This window comes from Dendropsophus ebraccatus, chromosome 5, assembly GCF_027789765.1.
Source record: "Dendropsophus ebraccatus isolate aDenEbr1 chromosome 5, aDenEbr1.pat, whole genome shotgun sequence".
In the NCBI taxonomy this organism is placed as follows: Eukaryota; Metazoa; Chordata; class Amphibia; order Anura; family Hylidae; genus Dendropsophus; species Dendropsophus ebraccatus.
The window spans coordinates 8409161-8424756 of NC_091458.1; the positions used below are offsets into that span (position 1 = coordinate 8409161).

The following is a 15596-nucleotide window of genomic DNA, read 5'->3' on the forward strand; positions in this document are numbered from 1 at the left end:
GCCACTAGATGTCGCTATTATGGGTATGTGTACTTCTATACTGCACGGCTGACATATGTAAAGGGTTATAGTTTGACAAGACAAGACACAGCTAACAGTTTCTCTTCAGTCAACTCTATACAACACTATGCAGTGTTAAGCACTTACAAGAGAGGACAAGCCAGAGATCATCTTAACCCACGCCGTGGACTAGGAGAGTCACAGAGCAGGACAGTATCTACGAAAGCCACAGAGCTAGGAACTGATCCAGATAGAGCAAAGTTGCTAGGAGCCTATGAACTCTACCTCGCAGTGCTGTTGTCAGCAGGAAACCCTCAGCATTCCCCTCATCCCAGGTAACAAGGTCTGGGCCCTGTGTCACCCAAATCTAGGGGGCATTAGGTGGTATAAAGACCCAAAGGTCAAAACACGGGCAAAGGTACTCTTCTTATTCTTCTAAAGTATTCTTCTACCTCATCCTCCAACAACCCGGCAGAGCACAGTACTACTTGGGTTGGGACTCTCATGACATCCTCCTCTCTGCTTCTCTGATCCTTTGTATCTCTCAACATGCAACTCAGTCGGCATGACTGTACTCTCTACTATACTCTTATCAAAGATCTGGAACCTGTATTATCAAGTGTTCTACCATGTGTATTATCAATAGAGATGAGTGAACCATGCCGAGGTTCAGGTTCGTACGTACCCGAACCATCGGCATTTGAATCCTGCCGTCTTCCCATTCTGAGGGGAAGGTGGAGACAGCCTGAGTTCCGCCTGAAAAACAGGGATACAACCTATGACCTTGGCTGTATTCCTGTTTTCCAGGCGGGACTCGGGCTGTCTCCACCTTCCCCCCGGCACGGGAAGGCAGTGGGATTCAAATGATGGTTAGGGTTCATATCAAGTGTGTTATCAAGTACTTTTCCAAGGGAAGCGTATCCTGTCCAAGCAAAGCTGTATGATCTGTTGTACCCAAGAACTCTCCAAGTACATAAGAGATTATTTATGATAAAGAAACTTTGTGATTCTTCGCCTGCACCAACAGTGTACACTATAGCCTTGGGACATTTTCCCTTTCTGTGGGTGGTGGTGCCAATAGTCCGGGAGGGTCACTACACCGCTCCGGCCCATCGTGATAGTTTCCAAGGGACCCCGTAGCAGCCTGGCAGGACACTGACCACAGGGGAACAAGGTACAACCGGCCCTCTAAAATAACAGCAGGTGTGCCACCATACCTGTGTGCCCAACCGGCACTGGCGTCACAACATAACCTCACTGGGCCTGGCTGTATCTCGGCCAACCACCACTGGAGGGGCGTCGCACTTCACCATGTAGCAAGTGACCGGCCGTTCCCCGCCATAGCACCGCGGGGGCTCACCACAGAACATACATTGATATTACTTTTATGCTGGGTGGTGATCGGCCACAGCTTTTAGTTATTATTGCTTTAACCAAACCAATAACTGGGCACGTAGTGCTGAACTCTTAAGGGCCTATTCCATGGCCCGACTGGAGGAGCAAACACGTCAGCAGCGAGCAGGTGAGTGCGGGAAGAGTTGCGGGGGGGGGGGGGGGAGAAATCACCCGGCAGCCCATAGCATACAGCAGTGGTGTGCTGCCGAGCTCCTATTCCACAGAGCGATGGCAGCAGATCGCTGCTGTATCAGTCGTTTGTCTTTCAACATGTTTGAATGACAAACGACGCAACAATCAGCCAACATGAATGATGTCGGCTGATCATTGCCTGTTATTCCACGGGACGATTATCGGCCGTATTCGGCTGATATCTGCTGAATGCGACCGATAATCGTTCCGTGGAATAGGGCCTTTAGTCCAAGGGGTGTATGTCGGACAACAGACTCCTACCATGCAAGTCCGCCTAGCAGGTAATTTCCACCAGCTGTGACTTAAGTATAATAACAAAAAGGAAGCACAAAAAGAAACAAAACACCATGACAAACCAAGATAAAAAGGGAGGGCGGGTGGGCAAACGACTGCAGGTCTGTCCTGTGGAGACTGAGGGCAGGAAGAGGAAACTCAGGTGACTAAAAGGATGGGGAAGGGTTAGAGCAAGCCAGAGCTCAAAGGAAACACCCTTTTAGAAGGAAATAGAGGAGGGTACATGTGCAGTCAGTGTGCACCCTCCATATCCAGAAACGACAAGTCGACGTTAACCCCTTAGGAACCAAGCCTATTTGGGCCTTAATGACCAGGCTCATTTTTCAAAATCTGACCTGTCTCACTTTATGCGCTTATAGCTCAGTGATGCTTTAACATATGCTAGCGATTCTGAGATTTTTTTTTTGTAACATATGGTACTTTATATTAGTGGTAAAATTTGGTCACTATCTTTTGTGTTTTTTGTGAAAAACATAAAAATATCATGAAAAATTTGAAAAATTTGCACTTTACTAACTTTGAAATTCTCTGCTTCTAAGAAAAGAAAGTTGTATCACATTTATTTTTTTTAGTTACTAGGTCACATTACCAATATGTCCTCTTTATTCTGGCATAATTTCGTAAACATATTTTACTTTTCTTCGGTGTTACGGGGCTTAGAAATGTATCAGCAAATTACCAATTTTTCAAGAAATTTCCAAAACTAATTTTTTTAGGGACCAGTTCTTTTTTTAAGTGTGTTTAGGAGGCTTGTATACTGGAAACCCCCATAAGTGACCCCATTTTGGAAACTAGACACCTTAAAGAATTAATCTAGGGGTATAATGAGCATTTTAACCCTACAGGGGCTGGAGGAAAGTGTTCACAATTAGGCCGGAAAAAAATGGAAAATATAAATTTTCAAGTAATATGTTCATTCAGATTAAAGTATCTCATTTTCACAAGCAACAGGAGAGAAAAAGCACCCCAAAATCTGTAACGCAGGTTCTCCTGAGTACAATGGTACCCCATATGGGGGCGTAAACCACTGTATGGGCACACAGCAGGGCTCAGAAGGGAAGGAGCGCCTATTAGCATTTTCAGTGCAGATTTTGCTGTACAAGTTTTCAGGCGCCAGGTGCGTTTGCAGTGCCCCTGTAGTGCCAGGGATGTGACCCCCCCCCCCCCAAAAGTCAACCCATTTTGGAAAGATAACCCCTCAAAGAATACATCTTGGGGTGTGGTGAGCATTTTGACCCCACAGGTATTAGAGGAAAGTATTCAAAATTAGACAGTAAAAATGAAAAACTAGAATTTTTCCAATAAAATGTTCCTTTAGTTTGAAATTTCTCAACTTCACAAGGAAAGGGAGAGAAAGCGCACCCAAAAATCTGTAACGCAGGTTCTCCTGAGTAGAACGGTACCTCATATGTGGACATAAACCACTGTATGGGCACACAGCAGGGCTCAGAATGGAAGGAGCGCCAATTAGCATTTGCAGTGCAGATTTTGCTGTAGAAGTTTCTGAGCGCCAGGTGCGTTTGCAGAGCCCCTGTAGTGTCCGCAGAAGAGAAACCCCCCAAAAGTCACCCCATTTTGGAAAGGGCACCCCTCAAAGAAGTTATCTTGGTGTGCAGTGAGCATTTTGACCCCACAGGTATTAGAGGAAAGGGTTCAAAATTATAAAGTAAAAATGAAAAATATAAAATTACTAACCGGTAATTTCTTTTCTTTGAGCCTATGACGGCACCCCTGGAGAGGACCACCTCCTCCCATTGGACAGGAAACAGGACCACTGGACCTTTAAAAGAAGCGCTCCGCCCCAAACACACCAGTCTGTCAGCAAGAACCTAGGAGCGAAGGCTTAAAAACACACATGTAGAAAAACACACAGCAAAAAAGTGTAACACGTGTCAACCAGACCAAATTATAAGTCTGTTCAAATGAAAGTATTCTATTTTATATACATATGAATCTATATTAAATCTAGCTTTACATTATATATGTAAATTCCCCTAATGGGTGGGTTTAGGCGGGGTGCCGTCATAGGCTCAAAGAAAAGAAATTACCGGTTAGTAATTTTATATTTTCTCCTCTCGCCCTATGACGGCACCCCTGGAGATTAGACTAGGAATAACCGCCTGGGGGGGGGGACCACTGCTTCTAACACTCTGCGCCCAAATCTGAGGTCTTCTGAAGGAGAGAGCTGTAATCTGTAGTGTCTAAAGAATGTATGCGGTGTGCTCCAGGTAGCTGCTCTGCAGATTTCTTCTATAGATACTGAAGCCCTCTCTGCCCACGAGGTAGACACTGATCTCGTAGCGTGAGCAGTAATGGAGATAGGAAGGTCCTTACCACTGATCCTGTAACACTCCTTAATAGCTTGCTTAATCCACCTAGAAATAGTCTGAGAGGTGGCTGCTCTACCTTTATTCTTCCCTTAAAAAGCTATCAGAATATTATTATCTTTCCTCCACTCCTTAGTGACTTCTAGGTAGTGAACTAATGCACGTTTAACATCTAAACAGTGAAAGTAGGCCTCTCTGTCATTCGATGGATGTGCACAAAAGGACGGTAAGACCACTTCCTGGGATCTGTGGAAGTCTGATACTACCTTAGGAAGGAAGGCTGGGTCAGGGGAAAGAGTGACCCTATCGTCCCTAATGACCATGTATGGTTGAGCTATGGAGAAGGCTCTGATCTCTCCAACCCTCCTTGCAGAAGTAATGGCTAGGAGAAATGCCATCTTCCAGGAAAGGAATTTCATCTGTATATCTGATATTGGTTCGAATGGGGTTGATGTTAATCCTGAGAGGACCAGATTTAGATCCCAAGGTGGAAGCTTGCTCTTAATGGAAGGGTGAAGCCTCACTGCTGCTTTAATGAAACGCTTGATCCAAGGGTGTTCTGCCAGTCTAGAATCATAAAGAGCGCTTAAGGCAGACACCTGCACTTTAATGGTGCTGGGTCTTAAATGCTTATTGAGACCTTCCTGAAGGAAATTCAGTATTAACGGAATGTTGGGTGGCTCCAAGACATTAACCGGGTGACCAACGAACTTAAGAAAAGTTCTCCAGGTTCTGAAATAGATGTCCGAGGTGACTCTCTTTCTACTGGCTAACAAAGTGGATATCACTTCCTCCGACAGACCACGATCTCTTAGAAGCTGCCTCTCAAAAGCCAGGCTGTTAGATGGAGGTTCTTTACTCCTGGGTGATATACTGGGCCCTGGCTCAGGAGATCCACTTGCTCTGGCAAAACCCAAGGATCCATCACTGACATCTTGCGTAGCCAGGTGAACCACACCCACCTTGGCCAAAATGGGGCAATCAATATCACCTCTGCTTGGTCCTGCCTGATCTTCCTGATTACTCGGGGCAGGAGCCTTATCGGAGGGAAGGCGTATAGCAGGCCTGTTTGCCATGATTGTGCTAGAGCATCCAGGGCTAGTGGTCTGTCTGACTGACATCGGGAATAGAAGGCTTTGAACTTTCTGTTCTGCCGGGAGGCGAACAGGTCTATTTGTGGGGTTCCCCATAGCTGACCAATCCGATGAAACACTTCCTGACTTAATTCCCACTCCCCCTGATGGAGCTGGTGCCTGCTTAGGAAGTCCGCTCTGCCATTGTCCACCCCTCTGAGATGTAGAGCTGTCAGGGAGAGAAGGTGAAGCTCTGCAAGTTTGAAAATGAAATGCGCACTCCTCATTAGTTCCACTGACCTTGTGCCCCCTTGATGGTTTAGATACGCTACTGCGGTGGCATTGTCTGTGAGGATCCTTACATTTCTTTCCCTGATGACTGGAAGGGATTGTGCTAATGCTAGGAACACTGCTCTTAGCTCTCTCGTGTTCTGCGAGTCTCTGGAGTGTTCTGGGCTCCAGACCCCTTGGAGCACCAGGGAGTCTGAGTGAGCTCCCCATCCGTAAGGACTTGCATCCGTTGTTATTGTCAGCAGATCCTGAATGTTCCATGGCAGTCCTTTGTCTAAATTGTCCCTCTTTGTCCACCAGGATAGAGACCTGAGGGTCTGTGGAGACAAAATAAATACATCGTCCAGATTGTCATTATTTCCATTCCAGACCTCTAGTACCTGAGCCTGTAAAGATCTTGAATGGTATTGAGCCCACTGAACTGCAGGGATACAAGAGGTGAGCAGACCCAAACTGACATGGCTCCTCTAATAGAAACTTGTGAGTTATCTATCAGACCCTGAACCCTCTGAGTGACAAGGGTTATCTTACTCTCGGGTAAAAAAGATCTCTGGGACACAGAATCTAGGCAGATCCCCAGGAATTTGCAATATTGGGATGGGATTTTATTAGATTTTTCATTGTTCACCTCCCATCCAAGCTTAGCGAAGATCTCCTCGACCAAGTTAATGTTAGATGCTACTGTGGAAACAGAATCACCAACAATAAGAAAATCATCAAGGTATGGGATTATGATAATGTCTTTTTCTCTGACGTGTGCCATAACCTCCACCATGACCTTGGTAAAGATTCTGGGAGCCTGACAGATGCCAAAGGGCATGGGCGTGTACTGGTAGTGGCAAACTGATACATCTATCTTCACAGCCACCCTAAGAAATCTCTGGTGATCCGGATGAATAGGGATATGGTAATATGCATCCCTAAGGTCTATTGTTGCCATAAAACAATTATGAGATAAGTTTAGGATAGCAGATGAAATTGACTCCATCCTAACTTCTCATAAGTAAGAACCTGGTTAAGCGGTTTGAGATTAATAATGGTTCGAAACGAACCATTAGGTTCTTTAACAAAAAAGAGGGTAGAATAAAACCCCCTGCCCTTCTGTTCATCTCGTACAGGTATTAGGACTATCTTGTCTAACAAGGATTTAACTTCTGTTACCATAGCCGCATGTTTATCAGGGTTAGAGGTAAGATTGGTGATAACAAATCTTTCTCCTTGGGAGGACAAAAAAGAAATTTTAAGGCCATACTCTATTATATTGCAAACAAAAGCACTGTTTGAAATTGCACACCATTCCAAACAGAAAAACTGAAGTCGCCCTCCCACAGGAATCTGGCGTCATTGTGACGGCTTTTTAGAGGTGTCCCCCCCTGAGAACATGAGACCTCTACCTCTCTTGGGGGGTCTCCAATACTTTCTTCCAGGCTGAGTGCCACCTCTGCCTCTTCTGCCTCTACCTCTGGAAGGTCTGGCTGTCTGGCTAGAGACAAGTGGAAAGCCCTTCTTCTTGTCTGAGGCCTTTTCTAGAACTTTTTCCCAGAGCTGAGCCAAACAAGAGATCGCCCTGACAGGGAACAGCACAGAGCTTAGCTCTAGAGGTTACATCACCCTTCCAATCTCTAAGCCATAAGGTTCTCCTTGCCGAGTTGGAAAGAGCCGCTGATCTGGCGGACAACCTTAGGGCGTCCGCGGAAGCCTCAGCCATGAATGTTACTGAACCTTCAATAATAGGAAATTTTGATAACAGTTCCCCACTACTAGCACCGGATCTGATATCCTCTTTTAGTTGTGTAAGCCAGACCTCTGTCGCCCTGGCAACCGAAGTTGTTGCAATAAGAGGTTTGAATGAGGCGGTGGTGGCTTCCCAGTGGTGGAGTCCCAAGAAGCCGATTCCGCCATATCAAATGTATATTTTCTTTTGTACTGAAAAAAAAAAAGAAATAAAAGAATACTGTGGGAAGGAAAGAACGATTGGAGTCTTATAGAACTTACAGCCCGAGGAACAAAGAATTTTCTATCCGGGCGAGACCACTCATTGGAGATCAAAGTCTTTATACTTTGGTGAATGGGAAAGACAGACCGCTGTTTAGGAGCCAGGCTTTCAAACATGCTGTCTTGAATAGTCTTAGGCTGAGGGTTATCTTCAATGGCCATAGCTGTCTCACAGCCTTTACAATACTGTCAACCAACTCAATCGGCATAAGCTTTTTAGCCGAATCCTCCCCTGAGGCTTCTATGGTATTTGGAAGCTCTCCAGGTTCCTCTAGGCCAGACAATTGTTCATCCCCCTCTATTTCTTCCTCCTCCAACTCCTCCTCCTCATCATCATATTGGGAGGGGGGAGCCTCACCACTAGGCCCCGGAATCTCTACTGGGGCTTCGTGAACAGGAATAACCACCGTAGGTGGGGTAGGAGTAGCTGTAGAAGGGAGAGAGGCCCGAATTTGCCTCTTAATTAACCCCTTCATACTTCTCAAAAATGCTGGCCCTTGATCATCCAGAACCCTGTTCATACATCCGCCACACAAAGTTTTATTATAAGCGCTACTGAGACGCTTCTTATAAATAGGACATTCTCTAGGTTTACTCCTAGATTTCTTAGCTTCCTCCTGTGTATAACAAACAATCATGCATTAGAAAAAAAGCATAGATGATAAGACTGGGGGGGGGACCCCACTTACCCAACCATACCGCAGCAGCCACAGGTTGAGGGTCTCCAGATGTCTCAGCGCCCAGGGACTCCATGACACACACTTGCAGAGTAGATAGGAGCCACAGCAGAGTACCACCACAAGGGAAGCACTTCAGTACACCAGATAATCCTGGACCTACCCAGAGCAAAGGCCCTGCGTCCACTTTTAAATCTGGCGCCAAAAAAATGTCAGAGCTGGCTGGCCCCGCCCCCTGCCGCGGCACTGATGCGGCTCACCCTCCTGTGCCCGGAAGCAATCCTGCCCCCCGACAGGCCGCAGCCCGGATACCGACGGCAAGGCCTACGGGTAATCCCTACTCACAGGGAGCCCGGGCCGACGTCATCCGGCCGCGACCCCGTCCCGGCGAGTGACGTCCTCACGCTCGCGCACACGCACCCGGCCGCAAGTCACATGGGCCGCCGGAGCGTGCGCGCCGCGCGCACGCCATGGCTCTCAGGCAGGCAAGCAGCCGGAGACCCACAGCCCAGGTCCTGGAGGCGCCGGGGGAGCACAGGGACCCTCTTCTGGAGGTGTGGGGGCTAGGACTCAGACTCAGCCGTGGCTCCAGCAGCGGAGTCTTACACAGCTCAGGATGTCGGCCAGGTATAAGCCGGGTGCCTCAGCTCAATCTAAAAAGAATCCAGTATGCAGGTGGAAAGACCACCTGCTGACCTGCTCCCATGGGACAGGAAACAGATACTGGTGTGTTTGGGGCGGAGCGCTTCTTTTAAAGGTCCAGTGGTCCTGTTTCCTGTCCAATGGGAGGAGGTGGTCCTCTCCAGGGGTGCCGTCATAGGGCGAGAGGAGAAAAAATGAATTTTTTCAATAATATGTTTGTTTAGTTTGAAATTTCTCAATTTCACGAGAAACAGGAGAGAAAATGCACCGCAAAATTTGTAAAGCAGGTTTTCCTGAGTACAATGGTACCCCATATGGGGGCATAAACCACTGTATGGGCACGCAGCGGGGCTAAGAAGGGAAGGAGCGTCATTTTGCTGGTGCAAAACCGCAGCTAGTATCGATGATTAGAATAGAGCAGGTGCTAAAAATTTTTTTTTTAATGAGATTACAGGTAATCTGGGGTAGTGACGGGCAACCTGGGAGTGTTTACTTGCTATCTGGGGTGTTTATGGGCAATCTGGGGTGTTACTAGCAGTCTGTGGCAATCTGGGGTGTTTATGGGCAATCTGGGGGTGTTTACTGGCTATCTGGTTTGGTTACGGGCAATCTGGGGGTGTTTACTGGCTATCTGGGGTGGTTACGGGCTATCAAGGGGTGTTTACTGGCTATCTGGGGGTGTTTACTGGCTATCTGGGGTGTTTACCGGCTATCTGGGGGTGTTTACCGGCTATCTGGGGGTGTTTACCGGCTATATGGGGTGGTGACGGACAATCTGGGGTGGTGACGGGCAATCTGGGGGGGGGGGGGTCACAGGCAATCTGGGGTGGTGACGGGCAATCTGGGGTGGTGACGGGCAATCTGGGGTGGTGACGGGCAATCTGGGGTGGTGACGGGCAATCTGGGGTGGTGACGGGCAATCTGGGGTGGTGACGGGCAATCTGTGGTAATCTGTAGTGGTTATGGGTAGCCTGTCGCAATCTATGGTGGTTACAGGTAATGCGGAGTGATTACAGGTAATGCGGAGTGGTTACAGGTAATCTGGGGTGGTTACAGGTAATCTGGGGTGGTTACAGGTAATGCGGAGTGGTTACAGGTAATGCGGAGTGGTTACAGGTAATCTGGGGTGGTTACAGGTAATCTGGGGTGGTTATAGGTAATCTGGGGTGGTTATAGGTAATGCGGAGTGGTTATAGGTAATGCGGAGTGGTTACAGGTAATCTGGAGTGGTTACAGGTAATGCGGAGTGGTTATAGGTAATGCAGGGTGGTTACAGGTAATGCGGAGTGGTTATAGGTAATGCAGGGTGGTTATAGGTAATCTGGGGTGGTTACAGGTAATGCGGAGTGGTTATAGGTAATGCGGAGTGGTTATAGGTAATGCAGGGTGGTTATAGGTAATGCAGGGTGGTTATAGGTAATGCAGGGTGGTTACAGGTAATGCGGAGTGGTTATAGGTAATGCAGGGTGGTTATAGGTAATCTGGAGTGGTTACAGGTAATGCGGAGTGGTTATAGGTAATGCGGAGTGGTTATAGGTAATGCAGGGTGGTTATAGGTAATCTGGGGTGGTTACAGGTAATGCGGAGTGGTTATAGGTAATGCAGGGTGGTTACAGGTAATCCGGGGCACTTGACTTTTTATCCCGTCACCAATGATTTTTGGTGACTGCACAAAAAGTGCAGGAAGCATTTGGAACAAGTGATCAGTGGTATATAGTATATACCGCTGATCACTTGTGCCAGGACCACATCGGCTAGTCCCTGATCATTGCCCCATGCTCTCCGCCACCTCTGGTAATGGAGAGAAATGAGAGTTTGATCTTTTTTTAAGGATACAAACACACTTGTCGTATCGGCAGCGAGTTTTTGGCTGTGTATTCGCAGTGAGACCCGCTGAGGATCCCGGCCATGTGTACTCAATAGCAGGCAAACTCGCAGCAGGGATGTACATCCCTGCTGCGAGTTTGTCCGCAGCTCGCCCCGTTAACTCCCCGGCCGCGGGAGACTATACATCACCTGATCCCGACTACGGGGCTCCCGACGTCTTCACTGCCCGTTCAGCCAATCAGTGCTGCGGTGGGGCGTCGCACTGATTGGCTGAGCGGGACATGCCTGGAATTAGTGAAGGACCAGGTGATGTATAGTCGGGACCAGGTGATGAGAAACTCGCTGCGGATACGGCAAGTGTGTTTGTACCCTAAGGAATTAATCACTGTGAACACTAAGGTTATTCCGGGGGGGACAGGGGGGGCATGTATTCATCTCCTCTCACTGCGGATTAATGGTGAGAGGAGATGAAAGCATGCAGTGCCCGTTACCGGTGGCTGCCGTTATACTGGTAATAACGGCGATCGTCGGTGCGGGGACTGGCCGGGACTGACCCCACACTCTGCCCCAACCCCTCAGCGACCTCCGGTAGCTGAGAGCATTACCGGCGCTGCTGCACTATTCTGCACCATTGCCATAAAGAGCTGATGGCAGCAGAATAGAGCCCATTAGTGATCGCCGTAAAAATCCGTATTGGCGGTCACTAATAACATAATACATGTATTCTCTGGGTCACTACGGTTACGGCGATACCACATTTGTGTAGTTTTTTTTAACTATTACCACTTTGGCGCAATGGAAACTATCTTCCTAGCAAAAACCCACAAAAACTGTCGCCACATTGCAAGATCCATAGCGTTCTTATCTTTTGCGCGACAGAGCAGGTTTTGGGCTTATCTTTTGCGGGAAGATATGTAGTTTCTATTGATACCAAGATTTATATGTATATGACTTTCTGATCTCTTTTATGGTGTATTTTCTAAAGCAGATTGATAAAATACTGCTTTTCTGGTACTGTTTTTTTATTTATTTTTTTACAGCGTGTGTCGTGCGATATAATTTTTGATATCGTTTTATAGATTGGGTCGTTACGGACGTAGCGATACCAAATATGTATAGGATTTGTGTTTTTGATCACTTTTATGTAATGTTTTATAGTGTATGAGGAATGTAATGCATTTTTATTATGGGGGGTGGCTGGAGGGATTGTGTTTGGTGCACTTTGTTTTCCTTTTTTATACTAGTGCACATTACTGTACACTAGTGTAACACTTAGATCACAGTATACAATATACTATACTGCTTCTGCAGTACAGTGTATTGTATAGTGTGACCATCCTGCTGACAGGCAGTAGCACAGCCACCCCTGTCAGCAGGATGGCTTATCCATGGTAAGCCCGGGGGCCTTCGTTAGGCCCCCGGAGTTACCATGGAGACGTCAAAGGAACCGGACAGCGCCGCGGGACCTCCGAAAATGTAAGTGACCCACGGCGCCATCCGGTACATACCGGAACCCGTTAGATGCCACTGTCATGCTTTTACAGCGGCATTTAACGGGTTAAACTGCCCGGAGCGGAGAATCCTCCGCTCCGGTCAGTTACAGGAGGGTGTCAGCTGTCACACTGACCGCTGATCAACCGTCCCGCAGCCGCCACCGGGCGGTAATTTATTCCGATGCGCCCGCCGTTAAAAGGCCCATTAGTGGCCGCCGTGAAAAGGCAGCATGGCGGTCACTAAGGGGTTAAAGAGTCACTGTCGTATTTTTTTTCCCGGAAATCAATAGTCCAGGCGATTTTAAGAAACTTTGTAATTGGGTTTATTGGGCAAATATGCCATTATCTGCATTTAAAAAGCCTTTTCCCAGGTCCCCCCCCTCCTCTTTTCCATCCACTGCAAAAAAAAAATCAGGAAATTGTGACTTGTTGCACCAGACACAACCCTGTCTGTTCTATAGAGAGGGGAGGGGGAAGGAGGAGGAGGGAGTATCAACGGCAACAGAGAACAAAGGATTACACAACAGAGCTGGGTGAAAGTCGGTATTCAGAGGTCAGAGAGGTGAATGCTGACTGTCAGAGGAGATAGAGGGTGATGTAGCTATACATAAACTCTTTGTTGTCCTGTTTGGATCCTCAAATTCTCCCCTCTCCATAGAGAACAATGAAGATGGGGAGAGCTTCAAACTGCTTTTTAATGATAAAAATGCATTTTTTGGCTAATAAACCCAATTACAAAGTTTCTTAAAATCGCCTGGACGATTGATTTCTGCAACAAAAAAAAAAAAAAAATAATGAAAAAAAAAATAAAAAAAAATAATGACAGTATCCCTGTCACTTAACCCTTTGAGGACCAGGCCCAAAATGACCCAGTGGACTGCGCAAATTTTGATCTTAGTGCTTTCGTTTTTCCCTCCTCCCCTTCTAAGAGCTCCAGCACTCTCAGTTTTCTATCTACAGGCCATGTAAGGGCTTATTTGTTACAGGAATAGTTGTACTGTGTAATGGCGTCATTCATTTTACCATAACATGTATGATGGAATTCCAAATATATTATTTATGAAGATATAAATAGGTGAAATCGTAAGAAAGAATGCAATATGGTAACGTTTGGGGGGTTCCTGTGTCTACGTAATGCACTATATGGTAACAGCGACATGACACTATTATTCTATAGGTCAGTCCGAACACAACCATATGCAGGTTACACAGATTCTCTAATGTTATATATTTTTTTATGAAATCCTTTTTTTTGGCAATTAAATATTAATAAAATGGGCCTATTGTGACGCTTATAACGGTTTTATTTTTTCACCTATGAGGCTGTATGGGGTGTCATTTTTTCCGCCATGATCTCTAGTTTTTATTAATACCATATTTGTGAAGATCGGACGTTTTGATCACTTTTTAATGATTTTTTTTAATATATAATGTAACATAAAATCGGTAATCTGCGCACTTTTTCCCCTCTTTTCGTGTACGCCGTTTACCGGTCGCAATGACGCTTGTTATATTTTAATAGATCGGACAATTACGCACGCTACGGTATATTATATGTTTATCTATTTATTAATTTTTATATGTTTTATTTATATAATGGGAAAGGGGGGTTATTTAGACTTTTATTGGGGGAGGGGTTTTGGGGTAGTGTGTTAGTGTTTTGAACTTTTTTTTTTTACACTTTTGAAGTCCCTTTGGGGGACTTGTACATACACTACTTTGATTTATACACTGATGAATGCTATGCCATAGGCCAAGCATTGATCAGTGTTATCGGCGCTCTGCTCATTGAGCCTGCCTGTGCAGGCTCAGTGTAGCAGATCGCCGATCGGACCGCACGGAGGAAGGTGAGAGACCTCCGGCGGTCCGTTTCAACGATCGGGATCCCCGCAGTCACACTGCGGGGGTCCCGATCGGTAAGTGACAGGGGACTCCCCCTGTCACTTACACTTAAACGCTGCGGTCGCGCCGTTAATGACACACGGCAGCACGATCACTGCAGCGTGTCATTACCGGTGAGGTCCCGGCTGCTGATTGCAGCCGGCCCCCACCTGCTATGAAGCGCGCTCCGCTCCGGAGCGCGCTTTATAGCGGGAATAACACCCATGACGTAAGGTTACGTCATGGGTCGTCTGGGGACAGACTTCCATGACGTAACCCTACGTCCAGGGTCGTCTAGGGGTTAAGGACCCATGATCGCTACGTCACGCGGCGATCGCAGGAGGATGGCTGCGGTTTTCTCCAGGGGAGAAGTTTGACCCCCCCCCCCCACCCGTGATGCCGATCGCCGTGATTGGCTGGCCAGCCAATCACGGCTATGCATGTGAATTCCGGGTCATGTGATGCCGGTGACCAGGAATTCAGCGGTGATTGGCGGTGACACTGCCAATCACCCTCATGCCTCGGGGGTAAGTTGTCCTGCTGCGGGGTGCCCGATCGTCCAGATTGGCCGGTTACCGCCGGCCGGCCAATCGCAGGTGAACCGGGCTATGTAATTCATTGATCCCTCCCTGCTCGCCGATCCTGAGGCGAGCAGGGAGGGATCCATGAATTACATTGCCCGGTTCAGGGTCTGCCCGCTGCCACCAAGTGCTCCCGTGCTGCCCCCAAGTGCTCACGTGCCGCCCAGGGGTGGATTAACTTTACCATAGGCCCCGGGCTGTTCACCTAGCCTGGGCCCCCCCACCCCACTGTAACTATGGTAGCACTAGCCTGGCGTTCATAGTACAGGACAGATAATGTCATGATGCCCTGATTTGTGCAAAATTGCCATTAAAAAAGTGATTTTTTTTTGCAAATCATGGCAGAAGTGTAGCCAGGAGACAGTACACCACTGAAAGTATAAGTCTTTTTGGGTGGTCATGGGCCCCCCAGGAGCTCAGGGCCCCGGGCTGCTGCCCAAAACGCCCCTATTATAATCCACTACTGGTGCCGCTGGTCGCAGTGAATGCAGGGAGATCCTGCTAGCGTGCTGCTAGCAGTCTCCCTGCATCTCTTCTGCCTCCCCCGGTCACCAGCATCCCCCTCAGTCCTGCTCCCCTCCTCCCTCCAGCCTGCTCCCCTCCGCCCTCCAGCCTGCCTTCCCCCCCCCCCCTCCCGTCACCAGCATCCACCTCTGTCCTGCCACCCCCCCCCCCCCCGTCACCAGCATCCCCCTCTGTCCTGCCACCCTTCCCCCCCGTCACCAACATCCCCCTCTGTCCTGCCACCCTTCCCCCCCCCCCCCATCACCACCATCCCCCTCTGTCCTGCCACCCTTCCCCCCTCCCGTCACCAGCATCCCCCTCAGTCCTGCCACCCTTCCCCCCCCCCCGTCACCAGCATCCCCCTCAGTCCTGCCACCCTTCCCCCCGTCACCAGCATCCCCCTCTGTTTTGCCACCCTGCCCCC

The 15596-nt window shown here is 48.0% G+C and overlaps 1 protein-coding gene across 8 annotated transcripts in view; it reads right to left on the reverse strand.

Annotated features, from left to right (window-relative positions):
* The window catches only part of LOC138792249 (NACHT, LRR and PYD domains-containing protein 3-like), a 250482-nt gene that overhangs the window by 125732 nt on the left and 109154 nt on the right, over positions 1-15596 (reverse strand). The window contains exon 1 of one of the 8 annotated variants that reach the window (XM_069969455.1): positions 3577-3977. The exons of the other annotated variants lie outside the window; for them this stretch is intronic. The gene's annotated coding sequence lies outside the window, so the exon portion shown is untranslated. Of the gene's footprint in view, positions 1-3576; positions 3978-15596 lie in introns of those variants that run through there. 8 annotated transcript variants of the gene reach the window in all.